At 40.9% G+C, this 16,888-nt stretch overlaps 1 protein-coding gene and 1 long non-coding RNA gene across 3 annotated transcripts in view; one reads left to right on the top strand and one right to left on the bottom strand.

Moving 5' to 3' along the window:
• FANK1 (fibronectin type III and ankyrin repeat domains 1) overlaps window positions 1-16,888 on the bottom strand; it is a 101,225-nt gene that overhangs the window by 50,414 nt on the left and 33,923 nt on the right. The window lies entirely within an intron of this gene.
• LOC125933507 (uncharacterized) lies at window positions 5,618-14,973 on the top strand. Its single transcript, XR_007460976.1, has 3 exons — window positions 5,618-6,443; window positions 8,253-8,562; window positions 14,873-14,973. It is a non-coding gene; the product is annotated as an uncharacterized LOC125933507 (long non-coding RNA).

Genomic DNA, 16,888 nt, shown 5'->3' with positions numbered 1-16,888 from the left:
GAGAAGAGAGAGAAGAGAGAGAAGAGAGAGAAGAGAGAGAAGAGAGAATCTTAAGCAGGCTCACTCAGTGTAGAGGCAGACCCGAGGCTCGATCCCATGACCCCAGGTTCATGTCCTGAGCCAAAATCAAGAGTCGGACGCTCAACCCACTCAGCCACCCACATGCACCTGTATGCACTTTTAATCATTTAGATAGTTGGATATGCCCAAGGTGGAATGCAGACTATGACAAAACAGTCTTTAATTCTGTTACAAATGTATGAAACCACCTCATTGATGGGTAGGAGGAAAGGGTTCCACCCTAGGTAACTTTGAAATATGCAGAGTCTCAAATCAAAAGAGAAAAGAAACCACACGCAAGCACTATACTCCAGTTGATAACACGGTTTCCCACAATTGTTCATTGCTCTGCATGTATAGGGGAATTGAACAGTTAAGTAAATGAATGGCAGATGGTGAGAACCATATGTGTCGCTACTGAAGGTAGAGTTTATAGATAAGCAAGGAGAAGAGGCTGGAATGATCCACATGTTAAGTTATAATTGGAACATCGGTATGAACTCGTGTAGCTTAACTCAGATGTCCATATATTTGCGTGTGTATACGCTCCTAGAGATTTCTTTGCTCTGTCAGCTGAGAAGTCCTAAAAGCAACAATACGCCATTAGCAACAAGCATAGTTAGCACCTAGATGTTGGTTTCTAATGCCATTCTTCAATTAAGGAAACCAGGACCCCTTGGAGAAAGGGCTGGTTCTAGCAACGGGGCAGGAAGCATACAAGATGAGCCTTATAGCAGCATCTTATAGTGCCAGAAATTAAATTAAGGGTTAAAAACAAAGAGCCCACAATGGTGAGCATATGCCATAGAGACCTAGGCATCAACTGAAAACCTCCCAATGACTCAAGCTGGAACATTTGAGCAACACTATGGAAGTACCGGTCCATAACCCAAAGTAGAGATGCCCATGAGTCCATTCTGATACGAATGGATCAATAAATGCAAAAGAAGCAACAGTTCTCCCATGCGGAAGGACTCCATGCAGAAGGACTCCAGATAACTTACGTGAAAGATCTGCCCTGGAGGAGGTGAATATAACTCCTCGTTCCTGGTTATGTGTGAAGTTCAGGAGGGACAGGAGGGGCGAAGGGGACTCTAATGGAAAAACCTGAGAAACATTACCCCACCCAGGTGGTTACACTTAACATCAACAGTGAGACATCAGTGCAATAAAAATGGCATTTTTACCTGGTCTTCTGCCCCCAAACCCATAAACTCAACCTAATCTTGAGACAAACGTTGGATAAATCCCGTCGAGGGACATTCTACAGAACACCCGCGCTCCTCAAAAGTGCCGAGGTCATCCACAACAAGAGAAGTCTGGAAAAACCACCACCACTTAAAGAGGCAAGGAGACAGACGACTAAATATAACGTGGTATCCTGGATGGAATCATGGGAGGAAAAAAAGGCATCTGGTAAAAACTAAAGAAAGATAAATAAAGTGTAGACTTTAAGAGCGAAAACTGGATGTGGGTTATGTAAAAACCACGTACTAGCTTTGTGATTTTTTTTTTTTTGTAAATCTAGATTATAAAAAATAAGTTATTTTAGAAAAAGGCATCACCAATATGAAAAGCAGAAATTATTACTTATAATGAGGGAGAAAAATCAATAGGAATGAACCCAGAAATGACATAAATAATAGAATTCATAAGCAGTACATTGACCTAGAAGTATGCTCTAGGTGTTCAAGAAAATAAAAACACGAGCATGATGAAGAAAGAAGACCAAAAAAATGCCTAACTGGACTTGTTTGAAATTCAAGATACAATATGAAATGAAAAATAAACTGAATACAATTTACAGCGGATTGTACATGGCAGAAAAATAGATCAATAAATTAGGAGACATAGCAATTTGGAAAATGGTAAAATGGGGCAACCTGGCTGGCTCAGTCAATGGAGTGTGAGACTCTTGATCTTGGGGTCACGAGTTTGAACCCCATGCTGTGAGCCCCATGCTGGGTATAGAGATTAAATAATAAATACTTTTTTTTAATGGTAAAATGAAGTGTAGACAGAAAAAACCCTGAGAATTAACAGGTTATCAGTGAACTGAAGGAAAACATCAAGCATCTAACTTACAGGTAATTGCAGTTCAAGGAGAGGGAAAGAAAATAAGCAGAAAATTATTTGAAGAAATAATAGCCAAAGATCTCCCACATAAACCCACAGATCCAGAATTTCAAGAACCCCTAGAAGAATAAACTTAAGAAAACCGTGCCAAGTAGATTTTAACCCAATGGTTGAAATTCAGTGAAAAATCTTTTTTTTTTTTTTTAATGTTTGTTCGTTTTTGAGACAGCGCAAGGGGGAGAGGGGCAGAGAGAGAGGGAGACACAGAATCCGAAACAGGCTCCAGGCTCTGAGCTGTCAGCACAGGGGCGGACACAGGGCTCGAACTCATGAGCTGTGAGATCATGACTTGAGCCGAAGTCTGACGCTTAACCAACTGAGCCACCCAGATACCCAGCAATTTAGTGAAAAATCTTAAAAGCAGCCATAGGTGGAGGTGGGGGTGGGAGACCAACCCCGAGGAACAAACAAGGACAGAGGACCTTTCCTCAGAAATTATCTAGGCAATCACAAAATAGAAAGTATCCAAGGAAGGGGTGCCTGGGTGGCTCAGTCAGTTGAGCGTCCCATTGCAGCCCAGGTCATGATCTCGTGGTTCGTGAGTTCGACCCCAGGGTGGGGCTCTGTGCTGACAGCTCGGAGCCTGGAGCCGGCTTCGGATTCCATGTCTCCCTCTCTCTCTGCCCCTCCCCCGCTCACATTCACTCGCTCACTCTCTCTCTCTCAAAAATAAACATAAAAATAAAAATTTTTTTATCAAATAAGAGCAAAATCAAGGTTATTTTAGACTAACAAACGCTCAAAGAATTCATCACCGGCAACCCTGAACTATAAAAACCATTAAAGGAAATTTCTCAGGCAGAAGAGAAATCATACAAGACAAAAATCTGGGTCTACGCAAAGGAATAAAGCGTGCTAAAAATGGCACACGTGTGGGTAAATGTATCATCTGCCTAAAGTGAGCAACGGTGTCTCTCTCGTGGGGTTGACAGTACATGAAGAACAAACCTATGCTGTGACGGCACAGAGGGCAGGGGCAGAAGTACAGCTCATAAGATTCCCACCCATAATGTCACGTAGCGCGACCTGAAGATTTTGGTGAGTTCTATGCCTCCCAGATACACAAGTTCATGATGCGTTCCCGTTTCTCCTTCATAATGGTTTACTAGAACCGTCTTCCCTCTAGCGTGCCATATATTTTCTTAAGGAGCCTGAGCGAGTCCCTTCAATTTTTTGGCACAAAAAAATTGCTAAATGAACACACCCACAGGTTATCACACAATCATTTCGCCCTTGTAATTATTACCACTTTAAATTTATTCAAAAGGCCTGACCATAAGGGTGAAACACGAAAATTGCTATAATTACTTCAGACCATTACAAGCATATTCAGTAAGTATATCACAGCCCATGCACCTGTGCTATATTTTCTGCAAACCCGACAAAGGCCTTTGGTCTAGAGTAAAAAATTTCAACTTGACCTGAAGTGGGAAAGAAAGAAAACTAAAGATTATTCATGCTCATACATAACAGTCAACCTGACTACTCGTTCCCATTTTCTATGCTAGTATAACCTGCATTATAGATGATGGCTCAACAGTAGAGCAGGCAAGAGAAATCTCCAAAGAATTTTCTTTTCTGTACAAACTTAAAGAAAGCCTCTGATTTTTTTTTTCACTTTTCTACAGTGACATCCTCAACAGAATAACACTTTGAATCCCCTTTCAAATATATTCAATCCTCACCCTGGCTGATGTCCCTCCTCCAAACCAAAAAAGTACTATGGAACTACTGGTTTAGGGGCACCTGGGTGGCCCAGTTGCTGAAGGGTTCGACTTCAGCTCAGGTCACTATCTCACAGGTTCGTGAGTTCAAGCCCCGTGTCAGGTTCTGTGCTGATGGCTCAGAGCCTGGAGCCTACTTCGGATTCTGTGTGTGAGTGTGTGTGTGTGTGTGTGTGTGTGTGTGTGTGTGTGTGCACATGTGTCTGTCTCTCTCTGCCCCTCCACCACTTGTGTTTCTCTGTCAAAAATAAACATTTTTTAAAAGTACAAACATTTTAAAACCAATACTTTTATATATATATATAATATACAATATATATCAATATATATTTTTATATTTATATATATTTATATTTTATATTTATATATATTTTATATTTATATCTTACATTTATATATTTATTTTATATTTATATTATTTATATTTATATTTTATATTTATGTATATTTATTTTATATTTATATATATTTATTACATATATATAAAATTGATATACATTTTAACTTAATAGGTGATGTCTCACAATAGACTAGGACGTCACACTGAACCCCACATGATCACAACTGAGCCAATGGTTCGTGAAATTCACTTTGACACACAAGCGCTTTGGATTACAAGCGTGTTTCTGTAACGAATTATGCTCGCAAACCAAGGTTTTACTGTATCTCCATTTTCCTCCTGATTTGAATTTCAAATGTGAAGAAATAAGAATGTGGCCTCACATGGCACTCTGCCAGAGACAGGATAATTGATCATACTTCCTTTAAATAAAAAACTCAAGACTTAAATTCCTTGAATATTCCTTGAGTAACTGTCCCCAAGCCCCAGCGTTGCCTTGCTGTAGAACATATATTCTTTCTTACTTGGAATGAACTTAATTTTGTCTGGGAGCTGAATAATCATTCGAGATGAAGCATGAGTTTTTATTAAAACATCATTAAAAAAAAATAAGATACTTATAGCAAATAGGAGTATTACAAGTGTTTCACAGAAATCCTTTGTCAAGCAGAGCAAGTGACAAAAAGTACCAGAGTGATTTCTGCTAATGTTATCGTTTCAAGCAATTATTCCTTTTATTTTTTTTTTAAATTTTTTTTTTAACGTTTATTTATTTTTGAGACAGAGAGAGACAGAGCATGAACGGGGGAGGGGCAGAGAGAGAGGGAGACACAGAATCAGAAGCAGGCTCCAGGCTCCGAGCCATCAGCCCAGAGCCCGACGCGGGGCTCGAACTCACGGACTGCGAGATCGTGACCTGAGCCGAAGTCGGACGCTTAACCGACTGAGCCACCCAGGTGCCCTGCAATTATTCCTTTTCAACTATTTTTTACCCGTTGCTCTAGTAATTAGTTTTCCTATTTTTTAAAACTAAAAACCCATTTTTTCCCACTACAGGAGGAAAAAAATCCATTAACTATTGAAATTCTTCGGTGATATGGAATCCATATTGATTTTACGTGTAATTATTTGATTCTAGAATAACGTTATACTTTTCACCACATAACCAAACCAGTATGGCAATACTCATACTTGTGTGAGCGTTGACATTGAGCCAGATGCTGTGCTGAGGGCTTTAGAGCAAGTCTCATCTCGGGCTCACAAACACCCGTGGGTGATGGCAGAATCCTTGCCCAAAAGAAAGACTAGATCTGGCACAGAGACCTCCCGGAGGTAGGAGGACACTCGACCGGGAGTGGCTGGACCCTCCTCTGTCCGACTCGAGCTCTTAATCACAAAGCTGTGTTGGATCTGGAGGCATGACTCTACGTGGAACGGAAAAGTGCGTACAAGTCGGCAACCAAGGGGCATCCCGGTCCTGCTGGCTCCCTGGAACCCGGCCCTCAGAGGAATCTTCTAGAGCCCTCCTCTTCCAGAGCCCAGAATCCAGATTGTTACCGTAGATACTATTGTCCATGCAACGGAACCCATTCTTCAAACAAATTCATCTATAGGATCCCAGTACACTTGGCATAAGAACAGAGCTGATCTGGTGGAAAAGTAGGCAGGGAGGGGTCTGAAGACCACCCACACAGCCTCCCAGATCTCCCAGGCGCCCCGAGGCAGCTCCTTTCTACTAACGGGGCATGAAGAGCCGTTTGAAAATCACTCGATAGCCCTCAGCTCCCACCAGTCCGCTGGATCCGGGGGGGCCTCTTGGAGATTCCACCTCAACCAAGAGCCTGATGCAAACCATGAGCTGCCCCAGCAGAGGCCAGACTTAGCAGCCACCCACCCCCCACCTCAGGACAGTGAGCTCTGGCAGCCATAGGCCAAGTGGTTCCCAAAGTGTGGTTCCCGGCTCATCGCTGGAAACTTGTGAGAAATGCAGATTCTCCGTTCTGACCCAGACCTACTGAAGCAGAAACTCTTGAGGCTGAGGCCTCAAGAGTTTTACAGACTTTGGGTGATTCCAGCATATACCCAAGTCTCAGAACCACCCTAGAAATAGATGGTAAGATACGCCCTGAAACAGCAGCTGAGGAGACGAGAACCTGGCATTTTCTACAGACATCTCTGTGGAGGTAAAGTTGCCCAATATCCCCCAGGGCCATCACCCTACCCTTTGCCAAGCCCACTTCATCAGGCACTTACTCTGGAGACGTGTGGACATCTCCTCTGGTCTCTGCTGGTACTATCTCACGACTCAGCAGCCTGACTGAACTTTTTGTTAAACTTTTTTTAAACAGCTTTATTGAGATTGAGTTGATATACCATAAAATTCATTTATCTAAAGTATACAGTTCAGAGGTTTTCAGTGTATCCAGAGTATAAACATTTCAAACCTTTTTTTAATTTTTTTTAATGTTTTATTTATTTTTGAGACAGAGAGAGACAGAGCATGAAGGGGGGAGGGTCAGAGAGAGAGGGAGACACAGAATCTGAAGCAGGTTCCAGGCTCTGAGCTGTCAGCACAGAGCCTGACACGGGGCTCGAACTCACGGACCGTGAGATCATGACCTGAGCCGAAGTCGGATGCTTAACCGACTGAGCCACCCAGGTGCCCCTCAAACCTCTTTTAAAGCAGCTTTTGAGTTAGCAGTGGGGCCCTTGGGCCAGAAAGGTCGGCTCTCGGCCTACTCACTGGCCAGTGGGCCTGACCGTTTACCTAGATGGGTACAGAAAGCTTCAGGAAAGTGCTCTTAGCTGAGCAAGACCTTCGTAAACACGTGTGTCATCAGCCGTAGTTTGGATCCAGTGGGGAAAAAGGACCAAAGAATGTCTGCCCCCAAATTCCAATACTCTTGATGCGGACCTTTGTCCTCATGAGGTGATAGATTTCCACCAAGATGCAAGAGCGGGGCACAGCTATACCCAGTACAATCACAGCACCCAGGAATCTGGTCATCGAAGGGGCTTCCCCGGCTACAGAAAATGGTTTTCCTTTGCTCCCCAGGCCCCAGGCTGGGCTAAGGCACCCTGACCACACCAACACTGGGGCGGACTCAGATGGCTACTGCAGCGGCAGGGGCAGCATGAAGGAAAGAGCCTCCCTGGCACAGAGGCGGCCCCCACAAAACGCTCACACTGGCAACTCTGCACATGGTGGGGGCCCAACAGACAAACATTGTCCAAATGAACCCACATTTATTAAATACTTAGGAGGGGGTCCCAAAGCCATGAAATAATTAGACCCAGAGGGACGTTTACTACAAAGCTCACGAAGCCTAAATCTTCGGGGTCTCGTACGCACATGTGCCCCTTGCAAGGGGTCTTAGCAACGTGTTCACACGGCAAGACGTTTTCTGGTAAAATTTGCAAATGGCGTCAGAACTCCAAATTGTTAGGAGAGCGCCCTCTTCCTACTCCGACTTCCCCTCCGCCCACCTCCCCTGGGTCTGGTGGTATTGCAGGGACCGGTATTCCTTCTAGCAAAGGGGCCTTGAGCTGGAAACACATTTGGTTTGGGAAGGTGTTTATGCAGCTCAAAGTCACTCTTGTGGACCAGTGAGGTGGTAATGCTAGCCCCCCACCCCCCAGAACGGTCACTTCCGGGGATGCTCTTACGGGACTCCCCCCCCATCACACAGTTCAGGGTGAGCGGGTCTGCTGGCCCTATGAATGGGCCCTTCAGGGAAAGAGGGTGAGGTGGAGAGAGCCAGAAGCTAGTCTGCGGAAAACTCTCCCAAACACCCAACATTTAAAATCTGAAGCCGGGGATGTGGATCTTGTTTTATTAAATTAAAACCAAAGTTTTAATTAAACTTTGTTTTATTTTTTTTTTAAATTAAAACCAAAGTTTTAATTAAAACCAAAGTTTTCACCTGTCAGAAATATACCCACTAAGCCACGTGTACAAATTATAAACACACCATACTTTTCTCTTTTTGCAGTAAATCGCATGAAACGAAACGTCAGCATTCTTGGCTTGTGGGACACAAGCACAAAGCCTTACTTCCAATAGCAAGGAGGAACTGAACAGGAGGCTGCGTGCATTGCTATGCACACCTCCACTTCTCCGAGGCATCTCGCCCGCAGAGTCTGACAGTTCCAGATAAAACAGCATGCAAAATTGCCACCAATACAGCAAAGTAGCCTGAAGAAGCAAATGTTCCAGTGAAAAACTCCTACACATCCCATCAATAATTCACTATTTGTAGGAGAAGAATTTGATTACATAATTATGGGGTTCGATTGAACACGGTGGGCAATTTTTAAGTGCATTTGTATTGCTCTTGTGTTTGCCTTAATTTCAGATACATTTTCTATTTTCTACAATTATTGATCATTCCAAAATTCAAGTACACTGGAAAGTAAGGATCCTACTGGAAACTAAAGAGAGGACTGAAAGAATAAAAATAGGCAGGACCTTGGGGGCACCTGGGTGGCTCAGTCAGTTAAGCATCCGACTTCGGCTCAGGCCATGATCTCATGGTTTGTGAGTTTGAGCCCTGCATCAGGCTCTCTGCTGACAGCTCGGAGCCTGGAGCCTGCCTCGGATTCTGTGCCTCCCTCTCTCTCTGCCCCTCCCCTACTCGTGCTCTGTCTCTATCAAAAGGAAACAAACATTAACAAAAAATTGGCAGGATGTTCAAAATGCTAGAAAAACCAACCTCTCCCATTTAAATTATTTCAAAAAGAATCATAATAGTCCAGAAAATCCTGATAATAAAAAGAACAACAGAATAGATAAGATTAGGAGAATCAAACACAAAACAGAATTTCCAAAGAGAAAACAATGTGTCAGCACAGCCTCACGTGAATAAATGTGTTGACTTCCTTGAGCAGCGTGAACTCTCAGCCTCTGCTATATATACTCTGCATGCCAGCTTTTCGCCTGCCAAATCCTGATCTCAATTTACAGAGAATCAAAACAAGAAATCTGTTAAAATGCTTCTCAGATAGGTATTCTAAAACAAACTTAAAGATGAAATGGTTATGAGATCTTGGCTAGTCTGTTCCACAACAGATGAATGTATGTATTAGGGGTTTTTTAATTGAGATTAAATATTTTTAACAAGACACCCATTACCTACACCAGGTAAGTTGTCAGAATTACATATATTAAGAACTCTCAGAAATCAGATGTCACAGAACACAAGGAGGCTATGTTTCCTTGGATTACACATAAACTAAACGGTGCTTTACCATTGCCTTGAAGAGAACAGACAAGAAAGAACACATGATATTATTCTGACATACTAAAAGGAGTAGTTGAGGGTATTAAATTGTTAAATCAAAGAGGATTACCCATCAGAGACAGTAACAAGTGACGCCCTTCAGAATATGGGGAAATCCTCAAACTGCTAGATTTGATCCATTTTCACACGAGTGCTTGGAAAACTATCAAAATGAAAGGACAACACTGACTTATTTATCCAAAACAGCTCACGAAAAATCAAAATAAGGGAAAACTTGAACAAAATGAACCGAGAAATCAAAACCAGACATCAGATAGGGGCGCCTGGGTGGCTCAGTCAGTTAAACCTCCGACTTCAGCTCAGGTCACGATCTCGCAGTTCGTGGGTTCGAGCCCCATATCGGGATCTGTGCTGACAGCTCAGAGCCTGGAGCCTGCGCTCTGTGTCTCCCTCTCTGCCCCTCCCCGACTCGTGCTCTTTCTCTGTCAAAAATAAACGTTAAAAAATTAAAACAAACAAAACAAAAAAACCAGACATCAGATAACCCTCTACTGATGCCAATTCTGCAGTAGAGAATTGCTTCCCATATGCCATTATGTGTATACTACTCTAAGATACAAAAAAAACCAAACAAACAAAAAACCCCACTTTGTTATGCAGGAAACCAAATTTTAACCTGTCTGCCAAAATTCCTCCGGAATTAAGGCACACACAAGGAGAATTCAAATGCAGTTTTGGCAGTCGCTCAGACTCAAGGAAGCTCTGGACCACCGTAACCCACGTTGCACATTTGCAATCAGTGATGTCACTCTCAGGAAAGATGACCGTTTCAAGCGCTCTTCAACAACATTAGCAAGCATTTACAACATATTCTGGGTGAAACTAATCCATAAATCACATCAGGAAGAGGTCCTCCCAATTCCCAAAGTTGCTGACTACTTTGGGATTTTCCAACAGTTATTCTTTCTTATATTAGATGCAGTATTTTAAACACCTACGCCAAATTGGATTGTTTTTTTAAGTCTAAGGATTTTTTAAGTGAGATGACCTGCCCATTACCAACAAAGCAGAGAGCTCTTGCAGCACAACATTTTAGAACTTTTTTTTTTAAGTAGGTTCTATACCCAATGTGGGTCTCGAACTCACGACCCCAAGATCAAGAGTCACCTGCTCCACTGACCAAGCCAGCCAGGCACCCTACAGCACATTTTAAAGTACAAGGACATTTTAACCACTCTGAAATATATTTTCTATGAGAAGAAAACTTTGAAAACAAGACATGAGTTTATTCAAAAGGTTAAAGTTTTCACAAAAGGCCACGTATTGTATAATTCTATTTATAAGGGATGTCCAGAATAGGCATAACTGTGGAGACAGAGAGCAAAAAAACACTGGACTGTACAATTTTTTTAAAGGCATACTTTAGGGACACCTGAGTGGGTCAGTTGGTTAAGTGTCTGACTCTTGATTTTGGCTCAGGTCATGGTCTCACAGTTGGCGAGATCAAGCCCGACATTGGGCTCTGCACTGACAGCACGGAGCCTGCTTAGGATTCATATATTCATTCATTCACTCACTCATTCATTCTCTCTCTCAAAATAAACATTTAAAAGGCATACTTTATGATATGTAGATTATTTTTAAATATTTTAAGGCTGTAAAAATTAAGAAAGGTTGACTATGTCATCTTAACTACGATCTGGAAAAGTCATTTTAGACTAGTTCAGTAAATTAAAATTTTCAGATTTGGACATAGAAGAAGGATTTCAATCCATTACGCACAAAAGTATAAAATTATCAGAGTATGAAATAAGCGATTAAAAAGGAGCAATGAAATTAACAGAAATTATTTTGACATTAGGAAGCAACTTGTAAGAGAAAATTTTTTAGATCTCAATACAGCAGTTGATTAAATGGCAGGGATAAATCTCAAATGAAGTGAATAGGTTCTGGATTTCTGATAATCCAAATAATGAAGAGAAGTGAATCATAGGAAGATTGGGAAAATACTGAATGTTTTGCTAAATTCTCATTTTAAAAAAACTTAAAGGAAATTCTCAATTGTTACTATCATGAACACCTCGAGGACAAACCATTTAATACTGAGTATCTGTGATTGCCCTGGCCCACAGAAAGGTGAAATGATTCTACAGGAAGGAAACCTGATGGAAATCACAGCAAATTGGACAGCAAAATCTCAAAAACGTACGCGGCATCACCAGTAACGCGTGGCAGAGCTAAAACTCTGCCCAACATTTTTCATGCCATCAACCAGAGACTGAATTATCCTTCTACTTTTTCTTTTGATACCTACAAGGATATCATCTTATGAATGTACTGTATTTAATCCAATCCCTTGGGTAGGACATTTAGAACATTTCCAGTCTTTTACCTGTTATACATACGGACGCAATGTCTTTCCTGGGTTCGTATACATTTTCACTCACCTAGGAATGGGTCTGTAGGGTAAATTCCTACAAGTGCAATTGCTAAGTCAGAGACTATACATTTTTAAGTTGGATCAATAAGACGATCCTTCCGTGCCCCTGCAAAAATCATCCCTACTCCCCTACCCTCAGGAATACAGGGTGTCAGATATCTAGAGGAGTTCAAAATGGTATCTTCTTGTCATTGTTTAAATATACTGGTTTTTTAGAGCAGCGTTAAGTTCACAGCAAAACGGAGCAGAAGGTACAGGGTTCCCACACACCCTCGACCCCAGACGTGCACGCCTTCCCCACTATTAACATCCGGTGCCACAGCGGTACGTTTGTTACAACTGATGAACCTGCGTTGTCACGTCGTCATCAGAGTCCATAGTTTACATTAGGACTCACTCTGGATGCCGTACATTCTGTGGGTCTGAACAAATGTAGAATGAAGCGTAACCACCGTTACAGTGTCATGCAGAGTGATTTGCCGGTTTTACTGCCCTAAAAATCCGCTGTGCTCCCCTTCCTCATCCCTCCTCCCTCCCCCAACCCCTGGCAACCACTGGTCCTTTTACAGTCTCCATGGTTTTGTCTTTTCAGATCAGCATCTTTCACTTAGTAACACGCCCCCAGGAAGTTTCTCCATGTCTTTTCGTGTCTTAGTAACTCATTTCCTCTTAGCACTGAATAACATACCATAGTCTGGACATGTCACAGCGTATTTATCCATTCACCTGCCGAATGGATTTGCTTCCAAATTTGGCAGTTATAAACAAAACTCCCCCAAACATCCACGTGCAGATTTCTACGTGGACATAAGTTGTCAATTCCTTTGGGTAAATACCCAGGGGCGTGATTGGACTGTGTAAAAGCAGGTTTAGTTTCATAAGGAACTGCCAAAACGTCTTCCAAAGCGGCCACACCATTTTGCTTTCCCACCAGTAACGACGGAGAGTTTCTGTCACTCCACATCCTTGCCAGCCTTTGGTATTATTGGAGTTTTGGATTTTCATCATTCTAATGGTATGAAGTGGTTTGTTTTGGTTTTACTTCATTGTCACTCTAATTTGCAATTCCCTAATGGCATAGGATGTTGACCATCTTTTCACTTGCTTATTCCCCATCTGAGCATGAGCATCTTCTTCAGTGAGGCGTCGGTTCAGATCTTCTGCCCATTTCTTAACTGGGTTGTTCATTTGCTAATTTTTCAGTTGTTATTTAATTGCCATTTCTCTAAGAGTGAACATTTTAAGATAGAACATTTGTTTTTTGATGTTTAAAAGCCATTTGCATTTGCTTTTAGAAAATATACAAAATGTCCATTTGAAACCTCTGCCTATTTTATTATTGCATAATCGGTCTTATTAATGGTAGAAATTCTTTACATATTCAATTTACAAATTAAATCCTTCACATATTAAGTTCTTTATAAGATGAACTAACATTTTTCCACCTTTCCATTTTTACACAGTTTCATTTTCTTCCTCTTTAGACAGTCAAGTTCATCTATAGCTTCAGTAGGTTCAGTCACGCTTAGATCTTTCCCACTCCTAGGTTATTTTTGAATTTCCTATTTTTTTTCTAGATTTACTTCTTCAACATTTAAATCTAGGATCATTCTGAAATTAGGTGTTTTTTTTATTTTTTTAATGTTTATTTATTTTTTAGAGAGAAAAAGAGCATGAGTGGGGGAGGAGCACAGAGAGGGAGACACAGAATCTGAAGCAGGCTCCAGGCTCTGAGCTGTCAGCACAGAGCCTGACACAGGGCTCAAGACCACGAACTGTGAGATCATGACCTGAGAGCCAAAGTCAGACACTTAACCGACTGAGCCACCCAGGAGCCCCTGAAATTAGGTTTTAAATATGGCTATCTGGTTCCCCCAATATCACATATTGAACAATCCCAAGCTCATCCCGATTGGTAATAATTATATATAGCATATAATAATTATTTCTTCAATAAATAGTCTATTTGTCCTTTTTGGTTGCTTCATTGGCCTTTATGTCCGTTCATATACCTATACCAGGCAGATTTACGAAGCTTTCTATTCAGTTCTAGTCACTTTTTATTTCTGGTTTCCATATGAATTCTAGAATTAACTTATCTAGGCTGAGAAAAAAAAAACTTCAGAAACTGCATAAAGCATTAAATTTATAGGCTCAAGGAGAATTGACACCTTTATGAAATAAGTTTTTCTAAGAAAAAAAAAAAAAAAGCCTTTCCATTTCCAGGTCTCCTTTTATGGTTCTCGGTAGACTTTCAAAATTGTCTTCACATAGATCCTGCAGGTTTCCGATGAGATTTATTCCTGGAATGTCACATAGGGAGTTCCTTTCCTATATTCTCTCTTCTAATTGGTGGTGGTTTATATATTTCAAGACCAAATCTTTCTTAGTAATTTTGCTTTTTTCATCATGGTAACACTCGGGATCACTGGAGTATGTAGAGTATATATAAACATAAGCAGACGCTGTAAAGCAACCACCAGCTAAAGACTTAGAAAAGTACAAATGCCAGGGATTGACTTGTGTGCTGTCTCCATCCTATCCCTTAATCCTCCAGAGATAAGACCACCGATTTGTGTTTGTTATTCCTATGATTTTTTTTTTTTATTTAAGTAGGCTCCATGCCCAACATGGGGCTTGAACTCATGACCTTGAGATCAAAAGTCGCATCTTCCACTGACTGACCAGCCAGACACCCCCGCCCTATGATCTGTTTAACACTGTTTATATGAAGCCCTACTTAGTTTTGCTGCTATCTTAACTTTAGAGGATATTAAACTGTATGGTCTTCTAAAACTTGCTTTTTCATTGAATTTTGCTATTATGATTTATCAAGTTGTGAATAGCTTTTCGTTGCTGTATTATGATCTATCATGTGAATATGCCATAATTTACTTAGCCATTCTGACAATGGGCATATGGTTTTTTCCAGGTTTTTGCTACTGTAAACAGTCCAGCTATGAACATTCTTGGTCTCCTGGTATCCACATACAAGAGCTTCTCAGGAGTCGAGATCTAGGAATAAAGTCTGCTTGTCCGTAGGTAAATAAATGTCCACCCTTATTTCTGGTTGGTTCTCAACCTGATTATAAAAATTTCCGCTCTTACAAGTATAAGAATTGTTGATCCATAGTCTATGCAACATGTTATCAGACTTCTTTATTATCACCAATCCTATAGATGTAAAATGGCATCTCATTACAGTCTTTTTATTTCCTTGTTAACCAAAGAGATTCAATGCCTCCATGTAATTTTATTTGCCAAAAAATTGTTCCCTCTTCTGCAAAATGTTCATTTTCTATACGCGGTTTATTTTTCCATTGGTTGCTTATACCTAATTCATTTGTAGAAATTCTTTATATATTCTGGAGGCTAATCCTTTGTCTGATGTTGCAAATGTGGAATTTCTACAAGATTGTATCTTATTTCTTGACTTTATGATCTACCTTTCTGAAAGAAGTTGTTTCCTATCCCAAGCTTAGAAATATATTTTCCTACATATTCTTCCAAATGTTTTAAAGTTTTGCCCTTTTTCGCCTGGGTGGCTCAGTCGGTTGAGCGCCGACTTCGGCTCAGGTCACGATCTCACGGTCCGTGAGTTCGAGCCCCGCGTCGGGCTCTGTGCTGACAGCTCAGAGCCCGGAGCCTGTTTCAGATTCTGTGTCTCCCTCTCTCTGAACCTCCCCCATTCATGCTCTGTCTCTCTCTGTCTCAAAAATAAACGTTAAAAAAGAAAAAAAAGAAAAAAAAAAGTAAAGTTTTGCCCTTTTTACATTTAAGCCGTTAATCCATTTGGTTCTGATTTTTACATATAAAGTGAGATAACAATCCAATTTCATAGGATTCCCCCCCCACACGCATTGATACAATAGCCAGCACCATTTTGATTAGAAATTGGTCACTTTACAATTCTCAGCCTAACTACCTTTAAGTCTTTATACTTTTGAGTCTCAGTCTTTCAATGAAGTTGTGAAAGTTTCTGTATATAAGATGGACATATTTTGTTAGATGTATTTCTAGGGTTCTTTGAAGTGTATATAATAATGGCATTTTAAAATTATGCTTCCTCACAATTTATTATTAGTATATAGAAATGTAGCCATTGATGTTTGTAGGTTGATCTTCTAGTAACCACATTGTGAGACTCTGATGATAATTTGTCTTCAGTTTCTATAAGGTATAATGTTATTTTAGCAGACAATCCTAACATTTGCCAAAAAAATATATTATCCCTTATCATTTCACACAGCTCATTCTTTAAAAAAAAAAGGGGGGGGTGGGTACCTGGGTGGCTCAGTTGGTTAAGCACGATTCGTGGGTTCAAGCCCTGCACCAGGCTCTGCACTGACAGTACAGAGCCTGATTGAGATTTTCTGTCTCCCTCTCTCTCTCCCCTCCTGGCTTGCACGCTCTCTCTCTCTCTCTCTCTCTCTCTCTCTCAAAAATAAATAAACATTAAAAAATGGTTGCATAGCACTCCATTGTGTGGGTGTATCACAGTTTATTCATCTAGAATCTATGTATTGAAAGTTTCCTGAAATATTAAAGTTCATGCATAAAATAAAACTTAGAGGTCTTCCCAAATCTGATAACAATGCTGAAAATTTCACATTACCAAAATAAGTTGTAAAGAAGAATCTTTTGTGAACCATCGATACTTTATAAAAGATGCAGTGCAAATTGAAACCACAATGAAACACCACTACATGGGTACCAGAAAATCTACAATTAGAGAAGGAGAAAGCACTACCACGTGCTAGTGAAGAGGCGGAGGAGTTAGAACTCTCACACACTGTTGGTGAGTGTGTAGACTGCGGTGTCTAACCAAAGGTGATCACATGCATACCCTACGACCCAACGATTCCGCTTAGTTTTAGACTCAAACACAGACACATGTTCACAAGAAGCCATGAACTAGAAGGATCATAGCACTTATTCGTGCAGCCCA

This window comes from Panthera uncia, chromosome D2, assembly GCF_023721935.1.
Source record: "Panthera uncia isolate 11264 chromosome D2, Puncia_PCG_1.0, whole genome shotgun sequence".
Taxonomy (NCBI): Eukaryota; Metazoa; Chordata; class Mammalia; order Carnivora; family Felidae; genus Panthera; species Panthera uncia.
Note: the sequence above shows the minus strand (reverse complement) of the source record. Positions and strands in the feature narration are given on the sequence as shown.